Source organism: Setaria italica, chromosome III (genome assembly GCF_000263155.2).
Source record: "Setaria italica strain Yugu1 chromosome III, Setaria_italica_v2.0, whole genome shotgun sequence".
Taxonomy (NCBI): Eukaryota; Viridiplantae; Streptophyta; class Magnoliopsida; order Poales; family Poaceae; genus Setaria; species Setaria italica.
Window position 1 is genome coordinate 29,351,759 of NC_028452.1, and position 23,561 is coordinate 29,375,319.

At 47.2% G+C, this 23,561-nt stretch overlaps 1 long non-coding RNA gene across 1 annotated transcript; it reads left to right on the top strand.

Annotated features, from left to right (window-relative positions):
- Positions 1–2,191: 2,191 nt before the first annotated feature.
- On the top strand, positions 2,192–4,143 carry LOC101777820. The gene is made up of 2 exons (XR_001163563.2): positions 2,192–2,433; positions 3,855–4,143. It is a non-coding gene; the product is annotated as an uncharacterized LOC101777820 (long non-coding RNA).
- Positions 4,144–23,561: the final 19,418 nt, after the last annotated feature.

Consider the following 23,561-nt stretch of genomic DNA (forward strand, 5'->3'; position numbering starts at 1 on the left):
GTTTAGAAGTACTAATGGGCCTCGGATCCAGAGGCCCATCAGGAACCTCTATAAATAGAGGGGTGGGGGCGCCCTAGGGTTTACACCTTTTGGCGAAACACACCTGCCGCGCCTCCCACGCCCTCGCCTGTTGCAACTCGCGGATCTAGCAGTCCGGCTTGCGACGCTTCCTCCCTGCACGTGTGGATACCTTGGAGGTGTTGCGCCTGCAGCACTTGGACGAGCCGCCGACGAGCCACGACGAGCCGACGACGAGCCGCGGCACCGGGGGCGATCTTGCTGCACATGGACGAGCTGTTGAGGAGCTGCTGGACGTTGACGTGATCGACTACGTACGACTACGTTGATTGACTACGTACGACTACGTGATCGTCTTCACTGCATCGACGCATATCTACATCTTCCGCACCAGTAGTGCGTCGAGTGGTAATCCCGTGATCCTTATACGGCAGTTCTTCCTGGTTTTACGCGGTAGAAATTTTGATTTGCGCTAGTGTAGCCTACCTCGTATCCCAACAAGAACTTGTGGCTAAAATATTGAAAGTAAGGACCTACACTAGTCGCTTTTAGCAAAAACAAACACCTTCGCCAAAAAGCCTTGCACGTCTAGAAGTTGGTGGAGCAGTTACCACCTGTTGGTTAAGTCTTGTTGAGCATAGTTGCTCGGTCCTGCTTGTGGCACATCTTTTCAGGTGATATTGGTACCTCTGAGTTCGCTGCATAGAGGACATGAACACAGAACCTCAACCTCCAGCTTCCCATGCCTTACCACTGCGATAAGTAGTCAGTTGTGGTAGAGTATGGAATTCGGATCCTTTTATAATAAATGCCTACATCAAACACGACACCCTTCACCATGTGGCAACGAGCCAATTGGATGAGCGGGGTCACCACGGATCCCATGCAACCGGTTGGGCCAATCCTGTCGTGCCACATCCATCTAGCTGGATTGGCTGAAGAACACACGGATGATTCGTTTCTCTTTTTAATCTAGAATAAAAACTTGTATTTGCTATTTTTTTCCTCATAAAAACTTCAAATTTGATTATTTTTTCTGAATGTTTGTAAAATGATGCTCTTTCGCTTAATGGTATTTGTTTGTATGTAAATTACTATTTCTTGGATCTTTTTATAAGGCTTGTTTTCCTCCATCTAAGTAGAGAATATAAAAACATGTTATTGCATAACAAATGTTAATGTAAGTTCATATTTTCTATTGTTTTGGTGAACATAAGGTTGTGTCAAAATTTTAGCTGCATACGAGTTCAAAAAATTTTATAAGGTATTCAAATCTCAAAGTTTGAAATGTATCCATTTGTGAGCAATGAATACTTCAATTTTCGTAAAATCTTGTGAAACTTTTATTTCAAACTTATACATCGATAAAATGATTCTATGCCAATTTACAGAAAATTCGAAGAAGTTCTATGTATTATTATCATTATTTTATAATAAGGTTGTAAATTGAAGTTTGAATTCTCCCGAACAAACATTTGAATTTTTCATGTATTTTCAGGATATGAGATATAGGAACATATGTCCTTAGAGTATATTTTTGTGGAATTTTTTAAATATTGTTTGGGATATATATAGTTCAAATTTTATTTACTTTGAATAAACACACAAAAATTCATTTAACAATTAAAAATAGTAAACAAGTTCCAACAATTAAAAATAGTAAAAGTTCCAAATTTATTGAAACTTTTTCAAGACAACCTCTATATAAGTACATGGGTGTTTGGTTTGAGTTGCTTATGATAAGCAACTAAAAATAAGCAATTTATTTGCTTATGCAACCAAACACCCTTGGGTTGCTTATGGAGCTGCTTATTTTTAGCCCATAAGCAACATAAGAGTTGCTTATGGAGCTAAAAGGCACTCTTTACCCCCTACCCTCATTTATGGCTGGGTGACTTCCCCTTTCTCTCTCTCAATTATTTGGGGCAAACATGTTAAAAACAACTTCATTCAATGCAGTTTAGCAACTCAAACCAAATATCTTTGACTTATGCATAAACAACTACAAATAAGCAACTTTATTTGCTATGCATAAGCAACGTAAACCAAACATGCCGCTGTTTTCTAAACACTCACGTACGGCCCAAACTTTCCAGTCCATCCATCCCTGATCGGATGGTTTGGATCGCTTCCTCATCGTATAAAGTCACATCCCGAAAATTTAGGGGTCCATCTCCCTCTCGGCTCCCCGTCCCCCTGCTCCGACGGCGTCCCTTCTCCTTCCTCACGACATCTCTTCCCCAGCACACCTCCTCCTCTCTACTGCTCCCTTCCCCCTCTAGATCCCCTCCAATACAGCTCCAATAATCGAAAAGAAGCAGCGAAACGGACTGAGGAGGAAAAGAGGATCAAGTTCCTGTGCGAGATCGGTGTTTTCCCCAACCTCCCTTGGGGATTCTAATGGGTAAGCCCTAGGTGAGTCTTAATTTCCCTCTGTACCACTCGATTTAGGGCTGCTTGGTGTGTCCGCTCGTGGTAGGGAAGGGTTAGGCATGGAGTATTAGGGTCACAACTCGAATTGATGTGTTTCAGGAGTTTTTAGTTCAGGCTGATGTGGTTTCGTGGTTACTTAGGCCTGTTTATTGGAGCACAAAAATCCTATAAAAATTATATTGTTGTAGTAGACTCAAGATGCTTTCTTTTGACGCAAAAATCATGTTCATAGCTGCTGCATGCTGGGAGTTTTGGTTGCTACATTAAGACCCAGTTTTTCTGACGAATTTCTGCACAGCATTAGATCTCTTTAGTTTACGCTGCCTTGAGTGCTGAATTGATTGCTGCAATAGTTTAGAAACTCGTAGAGGATTTTGTAAACTTTCTGGATTGTACTTAATTGCAGTTTTCGGTGGAGTAGAACTCCAGATATGGCTGGGTTATTGCTCGCGAATGTTTTGTACATGAAATTGAACTGCAAGCAGACTCGTTGACCAAATGTATGTCTTTCGTCATTTTGCAATGCATGGATACAATGATAGAACTCATTGTTGACTCTGCTATCTCCATATTCTTCTGCTTCCATTAGGATTGGTGTACTGTTTTACTTTGACTCACCAAGCATGAGAGATGCGCTTAGTAAGTCTTGTCATGATTTCTATCTGAATTACATGATTTCCTGGTTGTTGCCAATGATACTAGACCTGTTTTTAACTCCCATTAGGAGTATTGGATATGCTGCTATGGAGTATATCATCTACTTCTCAACGCTTTATTTCAAAACAGTGCAATTTCCTAAAGTAAGTTACTGCATTGCATGAATGTTCTTAACAGAACTGATAAGTGCTCAGTGCCCATTCCTCTAATACCCAACTCATTTTTTGTAGCAAGGCAGAGCAGTACATAGTGGACTCTGATATGGCATATACATTTATTAGGTTGCAACACAGTTTTTTTTTTACCAAATTGCTGAGAGTTGTTACAGCAGAAGTCTTTTCCCCAGTGATCTATCTTTTACTAAATGGGTTTACTTACTATTGCTGCTCATCCTGCTTTGTGTTCTCCAAGAGCAAATTAGTCATACTTTCCATTGTAACCTAAGCTCAACAGTTGAGCACAGATATACAACATGCTTTTCAATTCTGGCAGTTATATGTTGGTTCCATGCATCTGAGCTTGTTCTGGTCCTTAGCAAACAGAACTAATAATTTCAGTAATAATTTCAGATAAAAATGCTCAAAAAGAAAATATGAGATTCCTTGCTGATTTTTTAAAGCCTGTTACCTTGATCCTTGCTGAGCATCACAATAGTATGGAAGGTGTGTCTAGTTAAGTCATACTAAACAAATAGCAGTAGGGTGGCTACATTATGTCTGACCCTTTTATTTTATTGTATTTTGCAGGTGATCATATATCTCATAGCTGCCCTCTTTTGCTGGTTGCAACCAGATGTAAATGATGGACAACCTTGGGTATAGACAAAATGGGAGGCAGAAGATGCTCGAGGTTTTCTCTAGGTTTTGGATGTTGACAAAATTGTGTTTTTTAGAGAGTGTTTATTTGTATGCAAGCACCATAAAAGTGTGTAATGAACACCTTTTTCTAATTACTAATGTATTGTAATAGATGGAATTTGTGTTGCGACGACTCTTATTGTACTGTGATATCCTTTAAGAAAATAGCGACAGCTCATGCTGCGATATCCTCTAGGAAAATAGTGACGACTCTAACGGTGTTGCGCTACCCTTTAAGCGTGTAGCGATATCCTCTAGGAAAATAGTGACGACTCTAACGGTGTTGCGCTACCCTTTAAGCGTGTAGCGATGATGCACATTTTCGGCCTGTTCGCTTCAGCTTATTAGCTACCAAATAGTATTTTTCTCTCACAACAAATCAGCCGTTTCAGCTTTTCAGCCGGCTTATAATCTGAAGCGAACAGGCCCTTTGTTGCGATATTCTTTAATCATATAGCAACGATCCAAATTGCGTTGTGCTAACCTTTAGCATGCGATATTCTTTAATCATATAGTAACGATCCAAATTGCGCTGTGCTAACCTTTAGCCATATAGTGATGACATATTGCGTTGCGATGGGTTTTAAGCATACAGTGATGCCTGCATATTCGCTATGATATGTCCTAAGCATATTGTAACATCGTAGGTATTTTCGCAACGACCATATACTGTGGCAATATAGGATATTGTTAAACCTCTAGCATTGTAATATTGCTTGCTTGCAACTACACTACATTGTTGCAATAACCACTATAGCAACGTCGCCCATCGTTGCAAATACCACTAATGCAACACCCATGTTCGTTGCTTCTGCAACCCATTGCAACGCCACACTACGTTGCAATATGCTACATTTATGACAATACCATACAAATGTGATACAATACCCTACTGCATCAGAGGTACTTGCAACACCTCCCAACGCCACCAAAAGTGTTGCAACGATTCGAGGCGTTGCTTTAGGTGCAAAACCTTGCAGTGAAAGTTCGTGAAATCACTACAAGAAATGTGTTGAGTTATGATGAAAATTTTATGACACATTTGTTCTTGTCATAGATTTATGAAGTTTCTTGTTGAAAACTATTAGGAAGTATATGTGTATTTTAGGATGTATTTATCCTTTCCTTGTACACTTGATGTATTCCTTGTACTCCAAACCATATTGACCATATATATAGAGGTCAGCCCCCCTCATTAGGGTCTGTAGTGTTTTCTCATCTACTTCTCTACATGGTATCACGAGATTAGATCGTGGACCTCCTCTCGCCGTGCCTTCCCCCTGATCCGTGCAACCCTAGGTGGTACCCCCATGCTCCGCCGCCGCCTCGCCCCCTCCGCTGCACCTCCCCGACCAGCTCCCCCCTCCCCCGGTCGTGCGCCATGTCCTCCGCCGACTCCTCTGTGTTCGGCAACACCACCACTCCTGCTGCTAATCCTGTGCTGCCTCTTGGACCACCCCCTGCTGCCAACGGCGGTGCATCTGTGCCGCCATCTAGCATAGGCGGCTCCTCTAGTGATGTGCCCCAAGCTCCTCCTACCGGCGACGCGCCCGGCAACGGTGGCGGTGGCTTCATCGTGTACTCGGCGCCACTTCCGCCGTCCACCCCTACGCCACCATCTCTATCAAGTCTCACGTCCCCATGACGCTGACGATGAAGTCCAACACCTACTCTAGATGGGCGTCCTTCTTCAAGTTTATGTGCGGCAAGTTCGGCCTCAAGTCGCACATCGATGGCACGGTGGCGCCCCATCCCCAGGACCCCGACTAGGATCAAGCGGATTGCTGGGTCCGCTCCTAGTTCTTCAGCTCCGTCGATGACTCCATCCTCGACCTCGCCATGACCGACGATGATCAGACCGCCCAGGATCTTTGGCTCGCCATCGAGGGCCTCTTTCGCGCCAACAAGTAGTCCCGGGCGATCTTTCTCAGCCACGATTCCACTCCATGACACAGGACGACTCCTTCATCACCAAGTACTGCAGCTGCATGAAGACCCTTGCTGACGCCCTCCGCGACGTCGGCCATCCCATTCAGGACTCCCAGCTTGTCCTGAACCTCCTCCGTTGCCTCAACCCGCGCTTCTCCAACACCACCAACGACATCGCCAACTCTATCACCGGCTTCCCATCCTTAGCCTAGGCGTGGGACATGCTCGTCCTGAAGGAACTTCGCTTCACCAACGAGGAGAAGATCTCCAACTCTACAACCCTCCTCGCCGAGAACTCTTCGTCGTATCCATCCTCCGGCTGTGCGAGCTGGTGTTGCCTGCTGTCTAGTTCTGTCCAGGCTGGCTGCGGCGGTAGTAGTAGTAGCGGCGGCGGCAAGAAGTGGCAGCAGAAGAAGGGCGGCGGTGGCTTCCAGGCGCATCCTGTTGAGATACGAGGTAGGCTACACTAGCGCAAATCAAAATTTCTACCGCGTAAAACCAGGAAGAACTGCCGTATAAGGATCACGGGATTACCACTCGACGCACTACTGGTGCGGAAGATGTAGATATGCGTCGATGCAGTGAAGACGATCACGTAGTCGTACGTAGTCGATCAACGTAGTCGTACGTAGTCGATCACGTCAACGTCCAGCAGCTACTCAGCAGCTCGTCCACGTGCAGCAAGATCGCCTCCCGTGCCGCGGCTCGTCGTCGGCTCGTCGTGGCTCGTCGGCGGCTCGTCCAAGTGCTGCAGGCGCAACACCTCCAAGGTATCCACACGTGCAGGGAGGAAGCGTCGCAAGCCGGACTGCTAGATCCGATAGTTGCAATAGGTGAGGGCGTGGGAGGCGCGGCAGGTGTGTTTCGCCAAAAAAGTGTAAACCCTAGGGCACCCCCACCCCTCTATTTATAGAGGTTCCTGACGGGCCTCTGGATCCGAGGCCCATTAGTACTTCTAAACCTAATCCAACTCGGATCAGATCCGAATTGGGCTTCCAGCCCTTTAAGTGTGTGACCCTATGGGTTCGGATACGTATAGACATGGCCCGAGTACTCCTACTCGGCCCAATAGTCGGTAGCGGCCTCTAGCAAGACGTGCCAACTCCTATACGCACACGAAGATCATATTAGATGAACCATCACAACATAATATACATGCTATTCCCTTTGCCTCACGATATTTGGTCTAGCTTCAAGCCGACCGCTCTTTCTCGATCCTGTGATTCGGAATCCCTTTGTAGGTTAACTCTGAACCGTACGTAGCATGGCCATGCATTTTCGGATCCGATCACTCGAGGGGCCCAGAGATATCACTCTCAATCAGAGAGAGGCAAATCCCATCTTGATTGACCATGTCTCATAGCATGCTTCTTGACAAACCCGAAAGCTACCTTTATAACTACCCTGTTACGGCGTAGCGTTTGATAGCCCCTAAGTAGGTCGATCCACATCTAGAATACATGCGACAATCTCAGGTCTAAGGACAAAGCGTATATGTTGTTTAAAGAGAGAACTACTTCTCGTGTTGGGTCAGTCCTAACACATGTCTCCACATGTGTCCACATTATTAGTTCAACATCTCCATGTCCATGACTTGTGAAACATAGTCATCAACTAATACATGTGCTAATCTAATATTCATGTGTGTCCTTACATGAACTCCGACTAGGGACAACTTTAGAATAACCATACAAGTAAAGAGTTTCACATACAATTCATATAATTGCAAATCAATTCAAGTAGCCTTTAATGGATATTCAATGAACACAATATACAAATCATGGATACAAATGGAATATCATCATCTCTATGATTGCCTCTAGGGCATACCTCCAACTCATCCTGGCTGGGGCGACCTCCATGGCAGCGGACCCCCACGACCTACCAGCCCGTGGTTCTGCTTTAGTCCGGGGGCTGGCTCCTACGACGCCCCTGGTTTCTAGTAGGCTTGCGGTCGGGACGGTGGGGGCTGGTGTGCCGGCGCCCCTAGCCTCCTCAGCCCCCCTCCACAGGCCCATGCCGCCTACGCACCCGTTCAGGAACCCCCTCAGGTGCCAACCTAGGACCAAGCGGGCCTGGTAGCCGCCTTGAACCAGACGGCGCTGCAGCACGGCAGCTGGGTTGTTGACTCGGGCGCATCCGATGACATGTCATCCTTGGATGGTAATCTTCTTTGCCGCCTCCCTCCCTCTCACTCCTCCATTACTGTCGATAACGGTCACACCCTTCCCATCACGTGCCGTGGCAACTCCACCCTAACCACCCCGACCTCCCAGTTTTGCCTTAACAATGTCCTTGTTATCCCTTCTTTAATTCGTAATCTGATTTATGTTTGTCAGTTTACTAAGGACAATAACTGCACCATAGAGTTTGACGCCGTTGGTTTTTCTGTCAAGGATTTTCCGACTAGACGTGTGATTCTTCGCTTCAATAGCGCCGACGATCTTTACACCATGCCTCCAGCATCCAGCTTTGCAGCGCCCTATGCCGGCCTCACCATCTCCTCCAGTTTGTGGCATCTTCATCTTGGTCATCCTGGTCCTACCGCCATCGCTACACTTAGACAAACTTCATCTATTGCTTGTAATAAAGATAGTCACACTCTATGTCACTCATGTCAATTAGGGAAACATGTACAGTTACCTTTCTCATATTCTAGCTCTCGCAGCTCTACTCCTTTTGAGTTAGTTCACTGTGATGTTTGGAGTTATCCCGTAGCTAGCGTTTCTGGTTATCACTACTACCTAGTCATTTTGGACGACTTCTCGCATTTTTGTTGGACGTTTCCTCTAGTTCACAAGTCTGAAGTCGCTTCACACATCACCGACTTCTGCGCCTATGCTCAGACACAGTTTAGTCTTCCCGTTCACAGCATCCAGGCTGACAACGGGACCGAGTTTGTCAATAAGACTCTCACATCTTTCTTAACTTCTCGGGGTATCCACCTGCGCCTCTCGTGTCCCTATACTTCTCCCCAAAATGGGAAAGCTGAGCATGTCCTCCGCACCCTCAATAACGTGACTCGCACCTTGCTCATTCACGCCTCCATGGCCGCCACATACTAGGCCGAGGCGCTCGCCATCGCCACCTATCTTCTGAACCGGCACCCCTACTCTGCCATTTAGAATGACATCCCCTACCGCCTTCTCTACTCCTAGCCTCCCAGGTACTCTCACTTACATGCCTTCGGTTGTCTTTGCTACACCAACCTCTCAGTCACGACACGCCACAAGCTTGCTCCTCGCTCCGCATCCTGTGTCTTCCTCGGTTATCCCTCATCTCACAAGGGGTACCGTTGCCTTGACATGTCCGCCCGTTGAGTCATCATCTCTCACCATGTTGTCTTTGACGAGTCCCTCTTTCCCTTCTCCTCCCACCCTACTCACCCATCGCAGCTCGACTTCTTTTTTCCAGCCCCTCCGATGTTCCTGCTTCCACCTCAGTCGCTCCGTCGTCAGACGTTGAGCAGCCGCGGCCCTCACCAGTTGTTTTGCAGGAATTCACTGACGACGACCCCGCCATCCTGTTAAACGGGCCGACTGTGTAACCCACTCCGTCTGCGGGTGGGTTGCCACTCTCCACCGCACTCCCAACTGCTCCGACCGTGACAGCAGCACTTCCGATTGCGACCACGACGCGCGCAGGCACGCTCTCGACTGCCCCGACCGTGACCGCGCCACGCGCAGGTGTGGCCCTGACCGCGACCATAGTGCCCCCTGTTGGAGGTATGCCCTCGAGGCAATCATAGAGATGATGATATTCCATTTGTATCCATGATTTATATTGTGTTCCTTGAATATCCATTAAAGGCTACTTGAATTGATTTGCTATTATGTGAATTGTATGTGAAACTATTTACTTGTATGGTTATTCTAAAGTTGTCCCTAGTCGGAGTTCATGTGAGGACACACATGAATATTAGACTAGCACATGTATTAGTTGATGACTATGTTTCACGAGTCATGGACATGGAGATGTTGAACTAATAATGTGGGCACATGTAGAGACATGTCCTAGGGCTGACCCAACACGAGAAGTAGTTCTCTCTTTACACAACATATACGCTTTGTCTTTAGACCTGAGATTGTCGCATGTACTCAAGATGTGGATCGACTTACTTAGGGGCTATCAAACGCTACGCCGTAACAGGGTAGTTATAAAGGTAGCTTTCGTGTTTATCAAGAAGCATGCTATGAGACATGGTCAATCAAGATGGGATTTGCCCCTCTCTGATTGAGAGTGATATCTTTGGGCCCCTCGAGTGATCGGATCCGAAAATGCATGGCCATGCTACGTACGGTTAAGAGTTAACCAACCAAGGGATTCCGAATCATAGGATCGAGAAAGAGCGGTTGGCTTGAAGATAGACCAAATATCATGAGGCAAAGGGAATAACATGTATATAATGTTGTGATGGTTCGTCTGATATGATCTTCGTGTGCGTATAGGAGTTGGCACGTCTTGCTAGAGGCCGCTACCGACTATTGGGCCGAGCAGGAGTACTCGGGCCATGTCTATACATATCCGAACCCATAGGATCACACACTTAAGGGGCTGGAAGCCCAATTCGGATGTGATCTGGGTTGGATTAGGTTTAGAAGTACTAATGGGCCTCGGACCTAGAGGCCCGTTAGGAACCTCTATAAATAGAGGGGTGGGGGCGTCCTAGGGTTTACACCTTTTTGGTGAAACACATCTGCTGCTCCTCCCACGCCCTTGCCTGTTGCAACTCGCGGACCTAAGGCTTGTGACGCTTCCTCCCTGCACGTGTGGATACCTTGGAGGTGTTGCGCCTGCAGCACTTGGACGAGCCACCGACGAGCTAGGACGAGCCGCCGACGAGCCACGACGAGCTGCCGACGAGCCACGACGAGCCGACGACGAGCCACAGCATGAGGGCGAATCTACATCTTCCACATCATTACGTCGAGTGGTAATCCCGTGATCCTTATACGGCAGGTTTCTTGTTTACGCGGTAGAAAATTTTGATTTGCACTAGTGTAGCCTACCTCGTATCCCTACATGTGCGACACAGAAGCTGTCGAGTTAGCCGTGACTTCTCAAGTGCCCAATTTAATGCAGCAAGTTTTCGTTGCCTCAAAGAAGCTCTCCCCGGCCGAACTCGAAATTCCAAAGAACAAGTCGGTGGATACCAAGGTCAAGCCGGCAAGCGACATGGACATCAAAGCCATTATCCTCAAGACCGGTGACACCTCCAAGACAGCCCTGATTTGTTCAGGGTTGGATCCTAAATAGGAAAGCACGCTCGTCAGCTTCCTTTGGGCCAACTGAGACATCTTTGCATGGAAACCAGCAGACATGCCAGGTATGCCTAAGGAGCTGATCGAGCACTCACTAAATGTCGATCCAAAAGCTACTCCAAAGAGACTACGACTATGATGATTCCCCCAGGACAGAAGGGAAGCCATCAAGAAAGAGTTGGAAAAATTACTCATGGTGGGTTTCATAAAAGAAGTCTACCATCCTGAGTGGCTCGCTAATCCCATCCTGGTTTGAAAGAAGAAGAACAACGAGTGGAGGATGTGCATTGATTATACGGATCTCAACAAGCATTGTCGAAAGGACCCCTTCGGGCTCCCAAGGAACGATCAAGTCATCGACTCCACTGCTGGATGCGCACTACTCTATTTTCTAGATTGCTACTCGGGGTACCACTAGATAGCTCTCAAGGAAGAAGACCAGGCCAAGACCGCATTTATCACCGCTTATGGAGCTTTTTGCTATACAATGATGTCCTTTGGGTTGAAGAATGCAGGCGCCACCTATCAACGTGCAATCCAGATGTGGTTTCAGAAATAGCTACACCACAATGTTGAGGTGTACGTGGACGACGTGGTAGTCAAAACAAGAAATCTAGACGACCTCATCGCTGACTTGGAGAAGACCTTTGCTAGTTTGCGGAAATTTCGGTGGAAGCTCAACCCAACAAAGTGCGTCTTTGGTGTACCATCTGGGAAACTACTTGGGTTCTACATTAGCCATAGAGGCATTGAAGCAAATCCTGAGAAGATATCCACCATCATCGATATGCAAGCTTCGTCTGGTGTCAAAGACGTTTAGAAGATGACTGGGTGTATGGCAACCTTCAACAGATTCATATCAAGACTTGGAGAATGGGGCCTTCCCTTCTTCAAACTACTCAAGCGGCAAGACAAGTTCCAGTGGACCGAGGAGGCAGACCAAGCCCTACAGCACTTGAAGGATGTCCTGTCAAAGCTACCCGTCCTCACGGTGCCTATCCCCAATGAAGACTTGTTGCTGTACACCTTTGCAACTACTAACGTCGTAAGTATGGCAATACTAGTCACAAGATTAGAATCCGGCCATATATACAAAGTACAGAGGTCCACCTATTTCATTAGTGAAGTACTCTCAGATTCCAAGACCAGATACCCATCGGTCCAGAAACTAATATATGCCATACTACTCACCTCGCGGAAGCTGCAATACTACTTCCAGGAAAACAAGATCTCCATCGTTACTGACTTCCCCTAGGTGAGATTCTCCACAATCGGGACACCACAGGAAGGAGTTCAAAAGTGGGCAGTGGAACTTGAAGCATTGTCCCTGGATTTCAAGTCAAGAACCACGATCAAGTCCCAGGCTCTAGTCGATTTCATGGCAGAGTGGCGGGAAAATCAATTACCAACACCGCCAGAGTGCCTAGATCATTGGGTCATGTACTTCGATGGGTCTCTCAAGCTCGAGGGTGTCGGCGCAGGGGTACTTTTGATATCTCCCAAAGGTTAGCAACTCAGATACGTTTTGCAAATCTTTTGGGAGGTATCCAATGACAAAGCTGAATATGAAGCGCTACCGCATGGGCTGCTCCTGGCGGTATTGGTTGGAATCAAAAGATTGTTGGTCTATGGCGACTCACTTGTAGTGATCAATCAAGTGAACGATGAGTGGGATCGCAACAAGGGGAACATGGACACATACTGTATGGAAGTATGTAAGCTCGAAAACAAATTTTTGGCCTAGAGTTTCACAATGTAGTCCGCGACAACAATGTCACCGCGGATGTCTTGTCCAAACTTGGCTCTCCTCATGCCCAAGTCCCAGCAGGAGTCTTTGTCCATGAACTACGCAAGCCATCCATAGCAGAGCCGGCACCCTCTACAACCACCGATCATGGTCTTGAGGCATCAGATCGGGAGGTAATGATGATTGACGTGGATTGGAGAACCTTGTTCATCGACTACATAAGGGAGCAAAAACTACCCTCGGACAAGACACAGGTAGAGCAGATCCTACAACGAAGTAAGAATTACGTTCTAGTCGGGGACAATCTCTACAGAAGAGGTGTATCTTCAGGAGTACTCATGAAGTGCGTCACACGACAAGACGGCAAGGACATATTGGAGGAGATACACAAGGGCATCTGTGACAACCACGCATCCTCACACAGAATCATGGGCAAGGCTTTCAGAGCAGCGTTCTATTGGCCCACTGTCCTAGCGGACGCTGAAGAACTAGTCCATCGGTGCTAGGGTTGTCAATTCTTCGCCAAGTAGCAGCATGTCCTTGCTTACAAGCTTATCACCATACCGCCAACATGGTCCTTCGCATACTGGGGGCTCGACATGATTGGTCCACTTCCTACAGCGCCCGAAGGATTCAACCGAGTACTAGTAGCCATCGACAAGTTCACCAAGTGGATTAAGGTCAAGCCAGTAACCTGCCCCAAGGCAGATAGAGTACTCGACTTCCTCGACAAGATCTTTCACCGCTACGGATTCCCTAATCAAATAATGATAGAACTAGGTTCCAATTTCAACAACCATGAGTTCTGGTAGTACTGTGAAAATAGTGGCATCGACATTCGGTACGTCTCTGTTGCTCACCCACGGGCTAATGGCCAGGTTGAGCGCGCCAACGGGATGCTACTAGAAGCCTTAAAGAAAAGATTGCATGATATTGGCGACACCAAAGGAGGCAAGTGGCTCAAGGAACTACCCAACATTCTCTGGGGGCTACGTACCCAGCCGTGCAAGACTATGGGGCAGTCACCCTATTTCTTTGTCTACAGATTAGAAGCCATCCTTCCCGCCGACGTGATGTGGAAATCTCCAATAGTCGACCAATACGATGAAGAAGCGGTAGAGGAAACAAGGCGTCTAGACCTAGACAGCCTAGAAGAAGCCCGCTGTGCAGCACTCATCCAATCTGCAAGGTACTTCGAGGGTCTTCGCCGCTATCATGATCGCTGCTCCTATACATATCAGCTACTACTCATGTCATCAGCACAGCAATAGTAGTCGAACGGTCTGAACCGGGCCACGCTTACAAGGTCCAACGACCTGTCTACTTCATCAGCGAAGTACTCTCGGACTCCAAAACTCGGTATTCACCTATACAAAAGCTCTTATACGCAATTCTGCTCACCTCCCGGAAACTGCGCCATTATTTCCAGGAGTACAACATCACAGTCATCTCTGACTTCTCGCTCGGTGAAATTCTTCACAACAGAGATGCCATGGGTAGAATCTCTAAATGGGCAGTTGAACTCAGAGCTCTCACCTTGGACTTCAAGCCAAGGACAGCTATCAAATCCCAAGCTTTGGTCGACTTCGTAGCTGAATGGACTTAAAATCAAGTACCAACACCAGTCGAACGGCCAGAACACTGGGTAATGTACTTCGACGGGTCCCTCAAACTTGAAGGGGCCGGTGCAGGCGTATTACTCATCTTTCCCAAGGGAGACCAGCTCAAATACGTACTGCAAATCTTATGGGAAGCATCTAACAATGATGCCGAATACGAAGCACTGCTACACAGCCTTCACCTTGCAATCTCCCTCGGCATCAAAAGACTACTGGTGTACGGCGAAAGAGTAAACGGAGGTAATGGCCCCGTGTTTTCACCTCTAGCTGTTAATTTTGCATCTGGCCGTTAGTTTTAAAAGTTACCGCTAGAGATAAGGTTACTATTGGCACTGATCATGATGACTGGTGGTTGACCCTTATACATCTTGGAACTAGTCGGGTAACGGCTCAGGGGCTGTGTGCCATGTGCCCGTCGGCTAAAAAGTTTTTTCTCCAGAGTTTAAGATGATAACAATGCAAATGCAGATTGATCCTGATTCTTCGATTCAACCTAAGGCTCAAGGGCTACTCCATATGGAGTGCGATTCTCATTGCACTTCCACATATCCATTCAAGGACAGATATTCAAGATAGCGTCAAATGAGGCTTGAGCACATTCTAGCCGCATGGCAGTACTCGAGTTACTTGAAGAATCAAGTTTGATAGGGTACTCAGAATAGCACCAACAACTAGTTAGATGAAGCCTATAAAGGTACTCGGGACTGTTGCATTTGACTAAAATGTACTCGGGAGCTTGTCGTACATACACCTATGGGCCCACCAGAAGGTTTGGATAGATCTGTATACAGGGCTGTACACTGAGACGGGTCAGACATGGAGACTACGGTGCAGGATAGCGTAGTCTACATGGAGGACAGGAACTAGTCAAGGACTCGAAGACTACTCATAGCAGTTAGAGTAGCGCTCTCTAGTCGAATCCAACTAGTACTCTTATAAAACAACCGACCTATAACCCTGCTCCTCTAATATATAAGGACGGGTAGGGACCCCCTCCAAACAAGTTCAATTGAATACAAGTGAACAACACACAAGACGTAGGGTATTACATGATCTAGTAGCCTGAACGTGTCTAAATCGTTTGCCTACGTACACCATCGAGTTCTTGATTTTGGCGACACCCACCAACCAAAACTCTACCTTGGGTACTCCCCTAGGTAGGTTGCTGAGTTTTAACACTGATAGAGACCTATGTTGAGGAGAACTCGGACGAGGAGGATCCGGAAGTGGTGGCGGCAGAATGAAAGGCCAAGAAGAGAAAGCAGGCATAGGCAGCTGCGGCGCGGGTGTCGGAAGCGGCGTTGGCGGAGGCTGTGGCAGAGGAGAGGGCCAAGATGCGGGCTACCAAGAAGAGAAGAGAGGAGGAGAGGGCTAAGAAGTAGGCTGCCAAGATGAAAAGGGAGGAGCAAGAGGAGGAGGTTGACTCGGATATGGCCAAGAAGAGGAGGTGGCTGGACTTCGACATCAACGCTGGTCCCGCCAATGTTAGTCCCACAGCTCCCTCCATTGTCGGTCCTGTTGGTGTTTTAACCTAGCAACCTATCAAGGGAGTACCTGAGATAGAGTTTTGGTTAGTGGGCATCGCCGAAATCAAAGAGTCGATGGTGATGCGGGAACATGATTTAGACAGGTTCAGGCCACGTAATACCCTATGTCCTATGTGTTGTATGCTTGTATTCGATTGAACTTGTCTTGAGGGGGCCTTGCTCGCCTTTATATATCGGGGGAGCAGGGTTATAGGGTAGCCTTCGGTACAAGAGTACTAGTCGGACAAGACTACAGAGTCCTACTCTAACTTGGCAGAGTAGTTTCCTTGTATTCCGACCAGTCCTTTAGGAGTTCCATGTAGTCTACGTTGCGCTGTAACGTAGTCTTCATGTCCTGAAATGTCTTAAGTATGTCCCCTTGAGTGGGTCTGTACAGACCTTCTGGTGGGCCCAAGGATGTATGGTCGACAAACGCCCGAGTACTTTGTAGTCAAATGAAAGAGCTCTGAGTACTCAACAGACGTTGCTCGACTAGTCTTTGGTGCTCGTTGAGTACTTTTGTCGTGGCTAGTCTTCGAGTACTCTAATGCTGTCATGCGGCTGGAAGGTACTCCTGCCTCATTCTATCATCAGTTTTGAGTAGTTTGTCTTCAAGTCTTTATATGGAAGTGCGATAAAAATCGCACACCATATGGAGTAGTCCCTGAGCCTTAGGTTGAATTGAAGAATCAGGTTGAGGGTCAAAACTGGATTTGCTTCGTCTTTCCTTAATTCCTAAAGAAAAAAGAAAATTGTGTCCAACGGGCGAGGTGTACGCAGCCCCCGAGTACTTGATCGACTTCATCTAGGCGATGAAGGGGTCAATCATGATCAATGTGACCGTTGGACTTCAATATCGCGATAAATCTTGAGAGTATCAAACCGTTGCGAGATTACCGGCTGCATTCCTAGAATCATGGGGCCATTTTAGATCCATTGCACTATTATAAAAGATAAGGCCTGTAGCCCCTGTGGTTTATGCTTTTAGCCCTTTGCATCTGTTATTCTTCATCTTGAAAAAACCCTAGCGCCGCCGCTTGCGCCGCTGCCGCCATCAGCCAAAGGTAGTGACCTCAAGTGTCATAGTAGCTTTCTCCTCCTTCCTTACGTGTTCTGAGGTGATGCGTGTGAAGAAGATGGGGGAAGAAAATCAAGAAGTCTAAGGGGAAATCCGCGGAAGAACCGATGAAGGATTCCAAGAAAGGGAAGGAGCCGTAGCTTCCCTGCCCAAATGTGGGCCTACCGATTAGACCGCTCCGCTGAATCAGTCATCTGCTTGGAAGATGTCCACCATGAGGAAAGAGGCCATTCAAGAGTTGGTGGATTGAAAACTGCTGTAGGAGGAGGCTATCATGAATTGGAGGTGCGCCTATGCCAATGCCTGGACTATTGAGACCCATCCAAAAGAGATAGTGATTTGGGCTCATTTTGTGGAGAGAGGACTGATTGTTCCTACATCAGAGTTCTTCAGAGGTATCCTCAACTTTTATGACCTTCAGCTTGTTCATCTGAACCCCAATGGGATATTGGGTATCGCAATCTTTGTGCATCTCTGTGAAGCATATTTGGGGATATAGCCCCATTTTCATTTGTTTCGCAAGCTTTTCCGCTGCAAGCCCTAGCCTAGTCAAGATAGGATGGAAGTACTCGGAGGCGCGGGGTTTTAGCTGAGGGACTCTGATCTGTATTTGGAGTATGAGACTCTGACGTCCCATGGAGCCTGGAAGGAAAAGTTGTTTTACATTGAGAACCAAGATCCTCCAATGCTAGTGATCACCGAGTACCGGCCGAAGTACTCGAGCAAGTGGCTCGAAGAGCCTAGCATTGAGGATAGTCATCAGGTGGCCGAGTTGCTGCAGAGGATTGGAGAGTTGAAGAAGGCAGGACTGATTGGGGTTAATGTGGCCACCAGCTTTTTGAAAAGAAGAGTACAACCATTGCAGCTATGCCAAACATGGGGCTATGAGTACTCAGGTTTTGATGATCCTTCGCGGATGTCTGTCGAAGATATATCTAATGAAGTGGTTGAAGACTTGTTGGGCAAATTTTTCAAGAATTTCCAAGGAGTGCCCGAAGTTGATGTGTCCGTTCAAGAGTTTGACAGCTGGTATAAACCCAGAGAGGTAACTTGCTTTCCTTTTGAGTACCCATAATTAGTAGTCATCGTGTTTGCCAACTAGTAATTTCTTATGTAGGAGGATGTCCTTTTATACTTTTCTCCTCCTCCTCCTCCTGATGCTAATGTTGCAAAAAAACACGAGATCTGTGTACTACATGCGCTTGCCTGATGGTCCCTCAGAGGAGGAGGAGGATGATGAGGACTCTGCGCTGCATGGCGATTCAGATATAGCGTCGTCTGACTCTGAGTTGTCTGATCATGCTTTTGTGTAGTCTTGAGTTCTTAAAGGTTAACAATTTGGAACCAACACCTCGAAGCGTCCAGCGGGAGATGCTGGTGATGAAGAGGTCCAGGCTCTAATGCTGAAAAAAGAGGCGGACCGTGGTGCATAAGCGATCGGTCAGCAAGCATTTGGAGATGTTCAAAGCTCTGCCGCCGGTATTTACTTTTGTTGAAGAGCTATTCATTGAAGTATGAGTACCTATATAGCTTCCTTGAGTAGTCTAATTGACTTGTCTTGTGTTTGCAGATTGTTGATGATGTGGTTGAGGACATTGAGGAGGCCGCGGACGCGGCGTACGGAGCTGCCGAGACTACTTCTGATGATGTAGTCGCGATAGCTAAAGATATGGCTGGTAGCGTGGTTTCTTTGGAGACGTCTGCTGAAGCCATTGAGCTTGAAGTTTCGATTGGTGGAGTGGGCGACCCATCAAAAACTACCATAAGTGGAACTGTGAGAATGCCCGAAGCAGTTTCTATGGCCACCTTGCCTGAAGTCCCTGTTAGTGGTGAGTATGCGACTACTGGTAGTAGTCGTGCGTAAGTTGTCTCTGAGTTGGTTCTTTCAGGTCTTGGCGAAAACACCGAGGAGTTGCCACCCGTACCGACTAGTGAGCCAGCTCCGAGTGTACAGCCAGTCCTCATGACGAAGAAACATCGATGAGTTCCTCCCCAGTCGATTTGACAAGTGAAGAGCTAGCGTCGACAGGTGACACAGGTGCGGTGACTCTTGCAGCCGCCATACTACAGGATGTAATTTGTTGACTTGAGGATCCAGCGCTACCAGCCCCCAAGATTGTTAATGACAATCCTTCCCCCGCAGCCGAGATTGCATCGACTATGATAGTGGTAAGCATTGAAGAGGGGGCTGTCGTAGTTTCATAGGGTGTCACAGCATCTGGGAGGAAGTTGTGCCAACTGCTGATCATGTAGTGGATAAGGATGTTTGAAAGGCTGGAGCTTCTTTTTCATAGCAGCTAATCCTTACACAGAGTGTGAGGGCTAGTGTGGCGGCCGAGGCTCTAGGGTTGTCACAGAAAGTTGAGATTTTTGAAAGGCCCCTGGAAGAGCTGCCACCGATATCAAACTTTGTGAACTTACATCAATAGATGATGGTTTATACTCAAGTGAGTTCTTAGTATTGCATTTGAGTGCTTAATTTCATAGTCTGGTGCCATCTGTACTTGTGAAGATTATTAATTATGTGATTGTGCAGGATTTATATGAAAAATCCTGCAAGAATATCCAATTTATCCAATAACAGTTTGAGGCTATGCGTTGTGTGGTGCAGTTGGAGAAAGACATTACTGAGGAGCGCCGCCGCACTGCTGATTTTTTGAAGAAATATCAAGATGCTGTTGAGTCCTTTCAAATTGAAAACGCATGATTTTGATGTGGAGAGGAGCTGTCTGGCAACACGCAACAAGTCTTTGCAGTAGAAACTAGAGGGTGAGTACTTGTACTCGTATCTATTGATCATAATTTTGTATTCTATCGGCCTATTTGACTGCATTCCCTTTGTTCTTTATAGAGCTAAAGGGTAAGAAGCCAAACTTAGCAGTAAAGTGCTGGACTAGAGGAATGCTCATAGTCGTGCCGTCGACGAGGTTGAGTAGCTCAGGGCTCAGTTGGTGGAGGCGAGGGAAAACTGTGAAAAAGAGAAGGGTCGGCAGCGAAACTTCGTTGTTATGTTGGCCGAGGATATGCTTTCTACCAGAAGTCATGTGGTTTCTTTGCAGAAGAAAGAGGAAGATCTTAAAGAATTATCTGACGCAGCACAGGTCTAAGTTGATGTGATCGAGCCTCCCGAGGAAGGAGTAGAGTCCCACCCCTTAATCGCAAGATTCCAGAATGCAACGGCCCATATCACCAATATGTTGAAATCCATGTGCAAGCAAGTGTTGGCGATCGTAAAGTCTTTTTATCCAAAGGCGAATTTGGCACTGGTTGCAGATGGTATCGCCGGAGATTGTAGCGATGAAGCATACATGCAGTATTTGGAGAATCTAGAGCCGGTCGCCAAGCGTGTAGCGGGTTTTATCAATTTAGAGTAGTCTCAGGTTGCTGTATTGACTTGTAATTTTGCTAATAGACTTGATGCGTCTGAACAAGTATCTGCTGTTTCTCTTGCGGTGTTGATCATTGTACATTCAATGAGTACTTGCTTGCAGATCTCCAATGGGTAGTCTTGTGTGTAGCCTTACATGTGGACCCTGATTGAGTTGGTGATTAGTCTTCTATGAAGGTCCCAATTGTTGCAGATGGTTGTCAAGAGCGCGCATGTGATCGTAGTGATCGTTGCATTATTGTCGTAAAGTTGCAAGGACACACGAGTATATTGTGAAGGACTTCGCAGTTTGTGTTCTGAATGGTTCACATGCAAATTTTGATTCTGCTCAGGCAGACTTTCACGTGGGTTTTGTCCTTGAGTAGGACAAGTCGAGTTATTGTGGAGTCACAGATGCACTTATTTTGCCTGGCCTTCCGACTATAAATAGTACCCCCAGCTACCGTTGCTGAGACATGGATCCGAGTATAGCTATGGTTGGCCTTAAGTTGCTTCTCTTTGATAGTAGCAAATTTCCAATGAGCGCCCCAGTGCTAGAAGATTCCTCATAGTGAGGTTCCACATTCCCTCCACAAATCTCCTCGCTAGGAGAGATAACTGCGATTCTAGAAGAATCTTCGTATGAGGATTTGCCATGTGCTCGGTCTTTTCCCCTACTTTGGGGTAGTAACCATGCTGGAGCTCGCGGGTGAAGGATGATGAGCTTCACGGTCTTTATCCAGTTGTCCGATCGAGGATGGAGGCGTGGTGCCGATTGCTCACTCTCTCTGTAACGTCTTGGGATGAGACTCAAGTACACGATGTGTACTTGAAGTCCAGTTCTGAGTACTTGTAAGAGGGAGAGGGTGTTGATGGAGGGTAGCGGAACTAAAGTGCATGGAGCCCTAATCTCCATCTATGCCACCACCGAGGGGAGGAGAAGGGCACAATTGCCTAGAGCGCAGCTTTCTTGCGTGCACTTCCCGCCTCTTGGCGGTTCTTCCTCACGGAATGCGAGTAGTCACCAAGCTCAAGTGTATCCTTGTGATATAATAAAATCCTGGGACTTCTGTTGTAACTGCCAGTAGGCAGTTGCTTGTAGTCATTGTTGTGCACTTGTGTTGTACTCTGAACACTCTGACTTCTGAAAGTAGAGTTATCTATTATGATCCTGCAAAATTTCATTAATATGAAAGTTGCATGTAAGAAATGAGATGAGTAGTTTTGTGTACTCTTTATTTGTCTATTGTGAAAGACTGATGCTTATGGATCTGAGTAGTTCGTGGAAAATTGTTAGCCAGGAAATAGCTCAAATTGCGGCGGTAGGCCACTGTATGAATTGTAGAGAACTCATATAGACTTGTGTTGACAAGTCAAAAATAGAGCACTAGGGCTCATGGAGCTGAATAGCTCAAGTTGCAGCTGATCCACCTTTGCGAGCCGCTAGACTTGTTGAAAACAAGTCAAAGTTAGAGCGTAGGGGCTCGTAGAGCTAAGTAGCTCAAGTTGCAGCGGACCTGCTTTTGTGAGCCACTAGACTTGTTGAAAACAAGTTGAAGTTAGAGCGCAGAGGCTCATAGAGCTGAGTAGCTCAAGTTGCAGCTGACCCGCCTTTGCGAGCCGCTAGACTTGTTGAAAACAAGTCGAAGTCAGAGCGCAGAGGCTCGTAGAGTTGAGTAGCTCAAGTTGCAGCTGACCTGCCTTTGCAAGCCGCTAGTTGTAGGCAATGAAGAGTAGTCGGTAGTTGCCGATAGGAAATTTATTAATCAAAAATGAAAGAATAGCGCTGCTTAGTCTACTGACTATGGGTAGTAATGACATAGGTGCTCAATGTTCTAGGAGTTTGCAATTTCTTCACTGGAGAGTTGTTGTAGCCTGTACGATCCTGGTCCTGTGACTTTGGACATGATGTAAGGCCCTTCCCATGGTGAGTTGATTTTGTGTAGCCCCGTTGTGTCTTGAATGCGCTTGAGGACCATGTCACCAATGTTGAAAGAATGTTCTTTGATGTTGCAATCATGGTAACGGCGTAGTCCTTCAAGGTATCTTGCTGACTGTACGAGTGCTGCATAGCGTGATTCTTCAGAGCTATCGAGGTCTAAGCGCCTTGTTTCCTCTGCCGCCCCTTCGTCGTATTCCTCGACCGTAGGGGATCTCCACAATGTCGTGCAGCCTTTTCTTGAGAGAACAAATGTCACCTCCTCAAATGGGTTATTCTTGGGATGAGTCTTTGCCCCCGAAATATCTAGGCAAGACATAGGAGTGGTGGGAGCCATTTTCCCAAGCTCTTCCTTGAGGCTCCCTTGGGATGATTCTTCTTGTAGAAGTCTTTCCAATGGGTAGCCTATGAGAAGATCAAAATTGAGGATGGAATAGACACTACTAGGGAAAGGGCCTTTCATCCAACACCTTAGTGCCGCTTGCAATTGTACCCGGTACTAATGTGAGCATTAGTACCGGGCCTAACATATAGTTCCCCGTGACCCCCTTTAGTACCGGTTGGGGGCTCCAACTGGTAATAAAGGTCACCCATTAGTACTGGGTAGAGCCTCCACCCGGTCATAAAGTCCCTCAGGCACATTATTACCAGGTGGAGGCTCCACCCGATACTAATGGGTGACCTTTAGTACCTGGTGAAGCTCCCACCCGGTACTAAAGGACCCATCTGTGCACCTTATCCATCCCTTGGTACCCCCGCTCCCATCCCTATCTTCCTCTCCTTTCCCCCTCTCAGCACGTACCGCTCCTCTTCTTTCTTTCCTTCCTCTCCTATCTCCCTCTCAACACCGCTCTCTCTCTCTCTCTCAGCAGCACCGGCCCCCTTCCTTTGTTATGCTGCCGGCACCTCCTCTATCTCCCCTCCATTCCCCCCTCTGCTCACCCCTCATCGGCAGTGAGGAGTAGCGGCGGGGCGAGGTGAGGCGGCGATGGGTGACGGCGGGCGGGGCGAGGTAAGGTAGTGGTGGGCGATGGTGGGCGGGTGGTGGGAAGGCGGGAGGGCAGGGGCGATGGGGTGTGGCGGTGGGGCAGGGGCGTGGGGGGCGGTGGGGGTAGAGGCGGTAGGTGGTG